The sequence below is a fragment of the Balearica regulorum genome, chromosome 7 (assembly GCF_011004875.1).
Source record: "Balearica regulorum gibbericeps isolate bBalReg1 chromosome 7, bBalReg1.pri, whole genome shotgun sequence".
NCBI lineage: Eukaryota > Metazoa > Chordata > Aves > Gruiformes > Gruidae > Balearica > Balearica regulorum.
In genome coordinates, this window is record NC_046190.1 from 30,014,572 (window position 1) to 30,028,205 (window position 13,634).

Here is a 13,634-nt window from a genome sequence, read left to right on the forward strand (position 1 = left end):
AGTGTCTGTTTCATCAGATAACTCAAGGCTGTCAAAAACTTTGTTCATTTTGACTATAGTTGCATTAATGAATTACAAGGGAAGAAAGTGGGGGTGAGGTGGAAAAGATTTTCTGGTTTTTGTTTTGTTTTACAGACAGTAAAATTGAGAATCTACAATTTAGTGGCTGCAGTGGATTCAATCACATTGGCGGCTCATACTGAGAAAGGTGGGACAAAGATGTGTGCCATGTTTCCAGGTTGGTTAGTCAGGTAATCCAAGGCAGCAAGAATTGCTTCAAGGGCAACATCTTTGGCCTGTGTGCCCTTTCATATTGGAGCATGTGTGTGGTGGCACCTAACTGGGGCAGTGGGGCAGGTGTGGGTGTTGGGTGGGAGTAGTACTTTGTGTCCATTGTGCCTATTCTCTGACAACTAAGAGCTCCACAGAAAAAAGCCAACTGAGAGTGTAATATTTCCAGCACACACATTGTTTACAAAGCCAAGAGCTCCTTTGTCCTCAGGTTCTCTGTGGTTCAGGGAATTAGGTAAAGTTCACTGTAAATGCCACCTAAGATACAGTGGGAGAAGTGGGAAGGTGGAAAATGTTCTTAAGCAAACTGGAAATGGAAGACTAGAAGCAATGAACTAGGGTCATCTTCAGGCTTGCCCAGAAGGAAAAGTCTTTAACAAATAAGGTTGAAGAAGGTATAAAATTTTGATACCAAAGTGTGTCAGGGAAGTGGCTGGACACAGATGGAATGAAAACACAGATTACTATATAGCCTGCTAACCTGTGTCTTTAGAGTCTGTCAGCTGGAAGATTGAGGCATTAGTACAATAGTAATTTTTAAGGCACTAATTTTATGAAAGGAGCAGTAAATGTATTGCGTCTTTGCAGTTGAAAAAAGGCTGTTGCTGTTTGCCAAGGTGAGTTGGGGGCTGGGAAGGAAATTGAGTGCAGGGGTAAGTATTTGTGAATCATCCAGGGAAATAAGGGATGCATCCTTAGATTCGTGTTACTAATGTTTTATGTTCAAAAGCCATAAAGGATGTCTGTCAAATCTTGAAAAAAGTAGTTTGGGTTCTTATCGTTAAATTAAGGCATGCTCCAGAGTGTCTTTTTGCACTTGCCAAAAAGAAACTAGATAAACTCTTTAAAATTGCCGTCTTTGTAGAGTCTCATTTCTGGAGGTGTTATGCTAATATGAGAATCATTAATATTTTGTTAAAAGCTCATGCCATTCTAAGAAGAATCTGCATTTTGTATGTGAGAATTTCTTCTAACCAGGTTGAAGCAGCTGCTTGTGGCTTAAGGAGAATAACACAGTTGGAACAAACGGTCTTGTTAAAATTGGAGAGAAATGAGCTTTTGAGCTGTGAGAAGGCAGGGAGCTTTAAGCACTTTCGGGATACAAAGTTAATTTAATTCAACCTAGACTATTTATGGTGAACCAAAGTAGTTGTCTGGGAATATATGCTGATCTCCATTTTCAAAAGGGAAGGGTATGTTGTGTGAAAACTGCAGGCTGTAGTTGTATTCACTGTATTAGAGGCAGTAATTGACAACTTCTGGGATATAGTAACTATGAGAGACCAGAATGAAGAGCAAGGCTGAGATTATCGTTTCTCCTAGCAGTTTATGGTGAGTTGATAATCACTTAGGAGACTCTCCCGGAGCAGGGTTTAAAACATCTTTTGCAGAGCTTTTTCAGCAGGTGTCCTGCCACTCCTCAGTTTGTGCCCTACAACTGAAGCCTCTGCAGAGCTGGCAGCTAACATGCCTGTGAGTCTTGGGTGGTGGTCGTGGTCTCTAAGCTCTGTGTGTTCCCTCTTCTGTCTCTTCACAGGTCATTCTTCTGGATAGCCTTGCTCTGTTAAGTTGGGGCTGGTAGTTGTACTTACTTTGCTTAGTTTTAACTTTCTTCCCACCGGCAACATGGTGAAGGTGGAATAACAGATGGGTCCCTTTTCTCCTTGGTTTCTTACATGATTTCTGTTCCCTTGTCTTTCAAGGTCTTGAGTGTGATGATGGACAGTTTATTTGGTAGCTGTAGGCTCCTAAAGAGAGAGTGTGCTGAAACAAGGTGAGGCTTCAGTCCAAAAACATTTACATTGGATGCAGTGTGAAGTGCACTATGCGTGAGGGAAATGTTTTCTTCTTGCGATATTCGGTCCTTGGGTTCAAGCAAGATGTGATTTAGGAAAGTGTTCTTGACAACTAATCTGCCAGAGCTCACACCTCTGTGACAGGGTGATGAGGGGAGCTGTGTAACAGCCTCGTTATGGAAGCAGATGAGTTCTCGTTCCATGTCGCCTCTTCTTCCAGAGCGGGGAAAAACATGCCTAAACAGGGAGGGTTATCGATCTTGCCATTTACCATGGCTCTAAAAGATTTGTCCTTCTTTCACTCTCAGTTGCTGCTTGAGGAAGCACTTTTTCTTTGTTTTTTTCCTTCTTTCAGAATGATAGAAGAATACAAGACACTATTGGGTCTTTCATACAAAGTAACTAGTCTGGTTGCCCAATGCTTAGTTCCAGAAAACTTAGTATGAGGAAATGGAGTGGTGCAATGACAAATGTCTGGGCAGGCATTTCACTCTTCTTTTTCCTGAATAGATAAGGTGTTTAATTCAGCTGGCAAGCCTCCAAAGCAGAAAATACTGTGCAGCTGTCAGCCTCTAGGGCTTCTGGAAAGATTTTGTGATTGATCTCTGTATTGATCTCTATCTTAAAAACATAGATAAACCCTGCCTGTACTGATCCAACAGGAGGTGGTTTCAGGGATATCAGAGGGAGTTTGTCATTCTGACTGGGTAAAAATGCTCTTACTTTGCCACTGTGGCCTGTTCCTGGTTCTGTACGTTGTGGATACTCTGATCATTTAACACAACCAAAATAAGTTGGTAATACGAAGTCCAGAACTTCAACTAAGTCGTTTAGAGCCTAAGGCTGTCTGCATTTCTACAATGCTACGAGTTTCAGCATCTCTTCTTCCTGCCACCTCCTACGGAGAGACGTTTGTCCAAAGAGGATGTTCCATCATTTGATTTAGTGTCAGCTACTTGTGTCATCTTGCATGAGCTAAAATCCCATGATCCAGTTCACTGGGCAGCATTTCAATGCAATCAACACAGTCTGTCCCCCAAAGCAGTTATGGTCACCTCAGCTGTATTTATGTGACTAGGAAGGAGTGGAAGAAAAAACACATACTTCATCAACAATGGTTTTACTTTTAGCTAGAAATTTGATGGGATAGCAGAACTCAAGCTTTTATTGAGAGCCCAAGCTTTGAATCTGTCTCTTTAAAAGACATAAATGATAGGAGAGTGAGCTTTTTGCATTTCAGCTCAGCTTGTACTTCTCACTCCCTCGGGGCTCAAATATAACTTGGAAACATACCTGGAATTTTGTTTCCTTACATTATCTTGGGCGGGGGGAGGAATCTGATAAGTTCCTTTCGCTCTTACAATTTCTTCAGAAATCCTGAAGGGATTTATTGCTTTAAGAAATGCAGTTCTTGCTTGGTTTTGCAGTTTGGAGGTTTTTTTACTTTTTTGTAGTATCATTTTTCTTAGAAAAGATGGTGATAGATGATGGTGTATTGTACTGCTGAGGAGGAGTAAGTGATCTTCATCCCTGGATGGACTATCACTGCAGTCAGGAATAAGATGAATACATAATATATCGAAGTAGGAATACATAATATTTTACAAGATTACTCATTAAAAAAAAAACCAAAACAACCCACTGTCTTTCAGTTAAAGTTTAGCTCCTGTGTACAAGTTGGTAAAAAGAAATATCTTACAGTAGTGCTAAAGATTTTGTTCAGAAACGTAATGACAATGTCTGCAATAGCAGACCAAATGGCATCAAAACCAACTGAAGGAATTAACAAAGGTAGCATGTCTTTCTGAACCTATTCTCATTCATCCTAGGCAAAGGAGAGGTTGTTAGATCTAAAAGTCATCACTCTGAGGCATGTTGGGCATGTGTGAATGAGACATTTGTGTTTCTAGAGTGTGTTGGTTCTGTGTTATGCTTGTGTTCAGAGGCTGTTCTTGCTTGGTAAAATGGGGGTGGGTGAATGCTGGGTTAGTGGCTGAGCCTTGTGCCAGCGGGTTACTTGCCTTTGTAGCAGCTGGTCTCCCAGTGCCAGATTACAGGTCTGGACAGCCATCCTCACTGAGGGTTGCCACAGACTGATGTACTGTTTCTTGTGTCGCAAGAACCCATCTCCTCTTTGTTACGATGACTGAAGGTCATAAATAAAAATCTAGTTCTTACTTAAATACTGTGTGTAAGGGTTATTTAAATGCTTTTTTCTTTTTTTCAAAATAAGTCCATTTCAAAATTTGAAGTGAACTTATGGCAACCATTTTTAAATTCTAAGATTGCTGTAAACTGAAGATCATTTATCAAAGTAAAAATATGCTGCCTTATCAATTTCTTATCAAATATTGAAGAGTTAAAAAAATTGTCTTGCTCTTTAACGTCAGCAGAAATACAGAGAAATCATCTTTGTCTTCTGGAGTGCAATTCAAGTTTATAAAGGCACGGCAAGTGTTATTGTTTTATAGGTGTACTATAATATATTGGTTTCATGAAGGCCAGTGCATATTACCTCGCAGCTTCCAGCAGCGTTACAGGTGGGGCAAGTTGGATGAAAATTGTAAAGCTAATTACATTAAATATTTTCATAAAGTAAGATCTAAATTTCATCTTGTATTCTGCTGTGCGAACTGAAAATACATGCATGAGTCAGGTCTGGCCTTCTTGCTTATACCAGCTGACTGTAAAGTATACTTTGTTAGGAAAATAACAGATTTATATGCTTGTTAACAAAGTTGAAGTAAATTATGCAGCTACTTATTTAGATCATGATTTAAAGTAGAATTACTTGAAATATAATGGAAATCCTTAGAAACATCAGCTGTAGTCAATATTTAGGATCAGATGTTAATTTAATTGCAGGATAAGCATATGCTTTGTCTTTGATGTTCTTTGACATGCATAAAAAAAAGGAATTCATGTAAAAGGTGGGGAATTTGTAGCCATACTCTGTTTACATATCATTGAGTCATGCATGGACCTGCAAAAAATCCCACAGTTTCACGGTCATAATCGGGTGTGCCAGTTGTCCTTTTTGTATACATATAAGTACAAACACAGAAGCGCTGGCTGTAGTGCTGAAAAGGAGGAAATGGAAAATTAGTAGGCATAAGTAAAGGAGCTGAGTGTGCTTCCAAGAGCAGCAATTACAGGACTAGGTGGAGCGTGATTGATGGCCAGCTGGGTGTGTGCCCTTTGGGAAAGAAGGCAACATAGTCAAGGGCATAAGGCGGAGGAAGAGCTCTGACAAAGACTGAGTCAAGAACCGCCCCCCTGCTACCACTATTCTGTGACTTATGAAGGAGCAGCAGGGATAAATATTGGAAGAAAGAAAAATCAGCCCTTGTAAAGGCAGGCGTTTGTCCTATGAGTAATGGATAACTAACACCTGTATAGGATCTTAGCAATGGAGGGAGGAAGGAAGGGTAGAGCTGTTAACATCAAAGAATAACTCACCCTACCACAGCAGCAAGGAATTCATGAGTGCCAGGGAAATGGGGAGACTGTCAGCTGTATTGGCAGGAGTTAAGTGAGCAGAGCCTAGCAAAAGTCACAAATTAAAAACTTACCTAATTCTCTAGTAGGTGAATCTAGTGTATTAAAACGATGAATATTGAAAGCAGAACAAGCATGTACTGAGCTCTGAATGTGAAAAGAAGTGTTTGTACTGTCTTTGGGTATGCAAAAAGTAGTAGTGCCTTGTAGGCAAGGGCCATATTTTGTAAAAATTGATGTGGCAGTTATGGTTATATCAACCAACTTTGAACCTTTCCTTAAGGAAATAATGAATGTGTACAAATATGAAATAAGATCAAGAGTGGATACTAAAGTCTGCTTTTTTAAATCATAATTTAAAATTCATTATTTGAGGCACTTTAAATCGATGTCTTCTGTAGTGCACGGGGGCATACTACAGTTCCATTAAGTCTCTCTCACTCATAGTCCCAGTCTGTGAGATGCTAACTTAATTACAGGCTCAAGTTTTGCTATAGCTGTAGTGTTCCTTAGTATATTTGTCACACTAAAAGTCCCCTTGAAAAGCAGGGGATTTTAACAAACACTTGAGTAAATAGCAACAAAAGCCCACGTTAACTTGAGCCACTTTTGTCCTTCCGGCCATAATTAGGCATGTCACTCAGAAGTATGGGGATATATTTGTTAGTATATACAGAACACAAAGCTTGCTTATACAGAAAAGGAAAGGAATGGAAAACTACAGTCATGAGGAGGGTTGGGGAAGTAGTCTTGGAATATATGGGTTTCAGGAAGGCAGTTGATGGGAGTTGGCATGGCTACAGCAAGATGAATGTCATGATGAATAGGCCAGGTAGCAAGGGTGTGCTGTGAAACCGAAACAGGGTTGTCACTGCGGCCAGGGAGGGTGTGGGCTTCCTGGCAGTGGGCGAGAACTGCTTCAGCTCAGTGGGGAGACTGGTGATGGTAAGACAAACCTGTCTCTCAGTGGGGGGCTCCAGCTTCTTAACAAGATTTCGAAAGCTAACTCGTTTCAGCTTGGCATATGCATCAGCAGGTTTCTAGCCACAACATATTATGTGAAATTATCCTGAATAGGCAATTTAGCCCATGTGATGAGTGGGAGATTTTATGCTTGAACTTCCTCTACCATGAGGAATGATGGTTGAGTCTAAGCCTGTATATGATTTGAGACTGGTTCAAAAAAAGGAACACTTAGGTTTTCCTGCACTTGTATTTTATTGAAAAGTCAAAATATTTCTGCCAAAAAGCAGACTCATTCCTTGGAAAAAAAAATAGCTTAAGTTGGAGGGGGGGATTAATTAAACAGTTGCAACAAAAAATATTGTTCCCCTATTACCAGGTTATAATAAATGAAAAAGGACACTGGGGCACAACTGGATGACAGAGAGAGAAAAAGGCATGGGAGTGACAGAAGGGAAAAAAGCAGTGTGAAAAGAGAACAGACCAAGGGAAAAAACTGGAGGTGACTACAAAGGCCAGGTGAGGAGATATTTAAAAAGCTAACCTAAATAAGCGTAATTACTGGCACAGATATGCTAAGTAGGGGACACAGGCAGCCAGCAATGGCAAAGGTTATATGTAGATTATGTGAAATAAAGAGTATCTAGGCTGCAGATGCTGTACACACTGGAGAAGAGAAAATACAGAAACTGACTGTTCTGCCACTCTGGGGTAATGATCACTGATCCTCTCTGGTCTGAGGGCCAAAAATATATTGCAGGTAACATCTTCTATTGGCTCAACCAAAGCTGTGGAGACAGTGGTGGCCTCCCTTGGCAGCAAGCAGACTTGGAAGTTTGTGAGCAATACTGCAGACTCATCTGGCGAAGTCATCCGTGCTCTTTTTGTTTGGCACAATAGCTTTTAAGCAAGTAGTTGGTTTGGCTTCTCCAAATTCAGAATGAGAAATACAAGAGCAGGCTGAAAGGCAGAAGTGTAAACCATGTAAAACTATTCCCCTGGGTAGACAGCAGAGCTTCCCACCACCTGCTGTGTTTCCCCTCTGAGGGGTATTTGGGCATGCAGTGATAAGTACACAGGTTTGCCTCATTTCCCATCACAGTAGCTGGAGGGCTTGGATTGCTGTAACAGAGGAGACCAAGTAGCAGCCTGCCTCTTCCAAGCAGAAAACAACTGGGGCTTCCAAGTAGTACATGCTGCTTTCTTGCTTGGGGTGGATGGTAAAGTTACAATGCAGTTATCCATATTTAGAAAAATAAGTCTTTGTAAACACTCTTGTTGTCAATATTCTATTGTAAATATTTTAGAAGAAAAATGTTTCTTTTTTGAGGTAAGTGTTGGCAGCAGCTGTAATGCATTTAACATTCCAGTACTTTTTCAGTTTAATTAAATGGACATAGCTGGAAATGACAGTAGCCATCATCAGTGATGAGGTTCTCTTACACAACTCATTTCCCATCTCACCTGCTTACCTTTCTCTTCTGTATTCATTTTTTATTTCTTATTGTGCACATAGGAAGAGAAGGCGCACTACATTGAAGGTTCCATTCAATGCTAAAAAGAGATGAAAAATTCTTTGAGTGTAAAGTCTTAGTAGGTTTGAGTTAATATATGCCTTTTATGAGATTTTTTTAATTTTAGTTGAACTTTGAGGAAGAAAGCCAGTTGGGTAAGGCTGCTGCCATTTTAGGAGACAGATGAGATACATGCAATGATGTGATTTTTTTTTTCCTTTTTTATTTTTCTGTTATGAACAAAGATATCTTAATATCAACAGAGTCATTCTTGGTGGGGGGAGAGGGGAGAGAAGGGGAGAGGGGAAGATAGTAGTTTTTTGTTAACAGAGAAGCATGAGAAGACCTTGAGTGTAAGTTTCAGAAGTAACCACCTTAAAATGGGTGAAATGAAAATTATTTGGGGTTTTTTGGCATGAAAGCTTTAACCATTTATCCCTAGAGATGCTATGTCTTTTGATTATAAACCAGGGGGTCTTTTTCTGGGTTATCATTAAAACATTCTATTCATGTGGTTGCTACCTACATATGGTTGTTATGCTAAGTCACAAAATTGACTTGACTGCAAAGCAAGACCTTTCCTTCTTTTTTTACTTTTTTTTTTTCCTTCCAGGAAAACAAAAGCAACACAGCTTTTGGAAGAAATCTTTCAATCATGCTCAATGTACAATTTTTGTGTGTAAAAAAGCCAAATTAATTCAACTAGAAGCATATGTAGTGATACGTCTTAAAACATGTTATTTCCTTTACTGCTTTCAGACTCCACGCATGCATCCCTTGTTGCCCCATCTTTCCCAGGTATTTCAGTAGGACCTGAGATTCTGAAAAAAACATACGGAGAATTTGGTTTGGGGTCAACTTGGTAGAAGAAGCCTCACTGACTTTAATAAGACCAAAATTTAAGACATCGTAATTTTCTGTGTTTTCACAGGCTTAAATATGTAGGACAACTAAAGACTTCAGGATTTAAGTGATATTTGATTCAAGATTTAAAAGTGCAGTGGGTTGAATTCTGTGGAATTAGGCTTATATTGTTTTTTACTTTCTTAATTATCGTAGCCATACTGAGAATCTCTGTTAACTGCTTATATCTAGACTCCCTTGAGATGATAATTATTGTCCTTTTATTGTGCAATGTCATCATGTATACGTCAGCTTGCCTAGAACTTTCTCAGAACGTGTAATAGAGATAAAACACTGTAGTTACTAAGTAAGATATGTACTTGCTTCAGTGCTAGTTCAGACAGCCTGATTGAAAGTTGTGAAAAAATGACTCTCCTACCTGTCCTTTCACGTGCCTTATTGAGATTTCAGATCTTCTGCAAACCTTAGCAAGTAGGCTGACTAGCCTGTTAAATTTCCTAGTTCAGTTTATTTTTTTGTTTGTTTTTTCCTTGAAAACAAATCATGTCTACTTATTCTATGCTATCTGTGCAGGTATTTGGTAGATGCAGTAAGATGGTCACTGCTCAAAGTCTCTCACTGGATATTTTGAAAGAAAAGATGTAACAAAACCAGCAGAAAACTGTCTTGCTTCTGTTGTCTTAAGTCACCACTAAGGCGATAATTGCAAGGGCTATATGCTGTGCTTAGACCTTCAGCACAGCTTGCCTGCCTGTACCTTTCCTCCTTATGTTTTGGAGTGGCTTTGCTGACAGTGAATTACTATCTAGCCTGCTTGTCTTCTATTTAATAACACTTGGCTTAATATGTGTAAGAATGAAAATAGTTTGTAAAGTCATATGTCCAATCTAAAATCTCATTTTCTTCCCCATGCCCCCTCTCATCCTTAGCTTTGTTGTCAGGTACTACAGGAGTTAAGGGGTAACTATCACATCTTTACAAGAGTATCACTTAGCCAAGAGAACTGAGAATTTCCATCTTGAGATCTTGTAGTTTAACACACTATAGAGGAAAGTCGCTTGCCATATTGTTAAAATCAAGTGAGTGTTTTCCTGAGCAGAATACAGTCAAAGGTTTTACTGAATTGTAGTGGGATGGAGTGCACCATGTAACTGACACAAATGCAAGTTTGAAATTCTTTGGTACTAAATCAACCTTGGTCTGCTAAAATGGAAAGTTGCTGATGAAATGGAAAAGATTATTTCAGGAAGGCTAGGCTGAAGAGATTCTGCTGTTACCAGCTTAGATTTCATTCTGTGCTCAAAGCTGTATGAGCCACACTTTTTTCTCCATTTTGAGTTCATCCAAAGCAATGTAACATTTCTGTTGGTAGACTGAAGCTGTAAATTTGATTGAGTTAATAAAGTGGACTTCAGAGATGTTTCTATGTCAGAAAGTCTTCTTATAATGCTTCTAGTTTGTATATTTGATGTAACTAGTTGTCTTTATAAAACACTTAACTGATAAAATCTACTTTGGTAATAGTAATTACTGTTCCCTTTTTAGAGGGGAGAATAGAACTTTTCTACAAATTAAAGGATCGATTCTGTGTTAACCAGCAAAAACGTTGATTTTAAAAGTACAAGATGAGGGCTCACATCCATATGTTTCAAGTGTGACAATTAGATGCTGCCAAACCTAAACCTTCACCTTATTTAAGAAACTCAGCTCTGCAGCTGATCCCTGCTTGAAGGACCTTTTCTTTTTCTTTTTTGCACACTCTCTGAACCTTGATATTGTCTTGAATTTGATGGACTTCTTAATCTTGATAGTTAACTGGAATCTCTGTTACAGACTTAATTATCCAGATATAATAGATTGAGAAGTTAATAATAAACTCAGAAGTCTGCTGTTTAACCAACTGTCAGGTTAATTATGTTAACAATACATTGGCAATTGTGTGGTTGTTGTTTTGGTTTTTTTTTTTTTAAAAACACTCTGGGTTTAGTTTGGTTTTTTGGTTCCAGTTCACTGTCCACACGGCTGAAATAAAGCTGTGCTCTCTGCCTTTCCAAGCACCCAAAGGAGCACACAAGGTCACCTAAGGAGGCTGCTGTGAACCACAGGACAAACACTCTGCATTGGAGCATCCATGTATACTCTTATACTCAAAGCCAGGTACTGCTTTTTAGCTGGTAGGACGCTCTCTAATGCAGATAACTGCTGCCTGATTTTGAGTAAACTGCTTGTTGTAATAGGAAGGGCTGTTTCTTTTCATCCCTTGAAGTGCAATACAAAGGCCAAATCTCCACCCATTCTGAAAACAGCATTCCTTTCAATCTACCTTATAAAAAGGTAAGATTGCGCTGGAGGCAGACCAGAGTGCTGCTTCAGCCTCCTTGAAGACATCTCGTGACTAGTTGGAAAGATGAAGCTCCTGGCGCTATGTGGCTTTTTGTTTGTCTGTCTTTTGTGTCTCAGTGCCTTTACTGCAGAAGGTACAGTATATCCTTCTAACAAAATTGTCTCTCTTCCTATTTTTTGCTTATTCTCTGTGTTGATTTTAATTAAAGAAAACAAACAGCTTGACAACTGGAAAGGAGGGAATTAATTTAGGAAAGGACTTAGACTGCAGAATGTGGTTGCATATCAATTCTTTGGTTTGTACATTAGTGTTTCCTCTCTGTTACTGCCTGTGGCATGTAGCACAGAATGATTAATTTTTTACCTTAATCAGTGTTCTGAAACCCATCCTCTGAAAAAAATTTCCTGTTATATTTTTCCAGTAGATAACTATCTGCCAATGTAAAAATAATATATTTTCTGAATGGTGAGAAGCGCATTAATGGAAAAAGTTTCTACCCTTATGGAACAAGGGAATATGAAACAAGTCACCAGAACTGGAGTAAATGCTAAGTTCTTTGTAAAGTAGTGAAAGTAGCCCTTCTGACCTTCAGTCAGTCTTGACTTTTTTTTTAACCAGTGATGTTCCACACTTTAATTACTGTATTACCTTATGGCACCCAGTTAACATTTTGCAGTATTCCATAGCACACAAATTCAGAGCAGTTTAAATCTTAAAAAAGGAGGGTTTTCCATCTGTCTGTAGCCGCATCTCTGTAGACGTCATTCTGGGTTTGCAGGGAACAGTAGGATTTTAAAATTGAAAGGTGTAACTTTTAGAGCTACCTGTTCAGACTTGATGTTTGATATTGTAAATCTCAGAGACCCACCATGAGTGTTCCACAGTGATTATTTTACACAGATGTAGAGACTGAATAGGAGATAAGGAAAAACAAATAAGCTAAATGTCCAAAGGTCAGGAGCAGCAGATTTGTCATACTTCGTATTTTCTAGAAACCTTGTAAGAATCACTTTTTGTGTAAATATGAGTGTGGAGAAACATGTGGAAGCTTTCTTTCAAACTGGTCAAGTCAGCTGCCTGGTTTTCTCATTTACCAGAGTCTGTTCCGAGTGGAAGAGCTGTTTGCCAGAGCTGTGGTGAGGGGGGAGTGAACACTAGAGCAATGTCATCATATACCTGAAGTCCTTCTGCTCCCATTGCATTTTCTACTTCTATTTATTCAGGCTTCCCAGGACCCTTGAGGCAAACTTAAGAAACAGTGCAAAAGGAGTTGGAGAATCTAGATGTGTTTTCAGGAGCATAGCAGAAGCCTGTCCAGGAAGTACCAGAGACAGCAACACCAAATAAAACCCAAATGAATACACGTGGGATCCTATAATAATGTTTCCTTTTGTTAATGTGCATCCTAGAGGTTTGGTGCTTCACTGGGTCAGAAGGTGGGGAAGAAGTGTGCAAAAGCTGCTGTCCCTTATCCATAAACACACTGATGGGAACGAAGTGGTGCCTGGGTGTGCAAGATGAATATACTTTATTTATATAAAACATGTTACATCAGAATGAAATGATGGTGACAAGACACCTCAAACCTCTTGGATGCTAGAGCAGCTGCCAGCGCTAGCCTTGGCTGTAGAACTGTGCCACAGGGCTTTCCAGAAACATTGAGCCCATGTGAGATTTTGTTGATGATAAATCACCTACCTCTGTCCTTTCTGCCCCTGGGTCAACTTTTCTTCTCTCTTTAATGTGTCCAGCATGTAATATGTCAAATGCAATCAACAGCTCACTTATTTAGGTCTAGTAGGGAGGGAATATTTAAATGGCTTTGCCTGTCCTTTGCATATGGACACAGAGATACTCTTCCCTCCCACTTGGTAATCTTTGATATTCTCGTTAAGTGATGTAACTATAAAGAGTGCAGAGTTTCTGTCTTAGGTTAAGACACCTGGAATTTGCTGCTTGTATTGCCTGCCAACGTGACATTTCAAAGGGTAAAAATCTTCACGTTGTATCTGGTATATCTGCTAGTAATGATGGAAAAGAACAAATTAATTTCTATTCTGTGGTAGGGACAAAGCTATGTGCAAATGTAAAAATCAGTCATGATGATCCTTTGTTTGACAGATTTTTTCCATTCAAGGATTTCAATGGTAAATATGGTGATCAAAATGTCTGTGGACTCTAACCCATTTGGTACATATGTACAGCTATTTGCATTATCTGTCTCCACTGGTAATGTTTTATTTTTCACCCTTAGGTTGGAAGATTAAAAAAGTCTGCTGCCCAAAACTGTCTAAAATCAACAAAAAAGTGCATAAAGGTAATAAGATTTACAGTTTCATTACATTAATTAGGTAATCATTATAG

General features: G+C 39.2%; 1 protein-coding gene across 1 annotated transcript in view; it reads left to right on the plus strand.

Annotated features, from left to right (window-relative positions):
• The first annotated feature begins 7,190 nt into the window (after positions 1–7,190).
• CDHR1 (cadherin related family member 1) overlaps positions 7,191–13,634 on the plus strand; it is a 74,397-nt gene continuing 67,953 nt past the window's right edge. The window contains 2 exon segments of the mRNA XM_075758696.1: positions 7,191–11,403; positions 13,525–13,587. The gene's annotated coding sequence lies outside the window, so the exon portion shown is untranslated.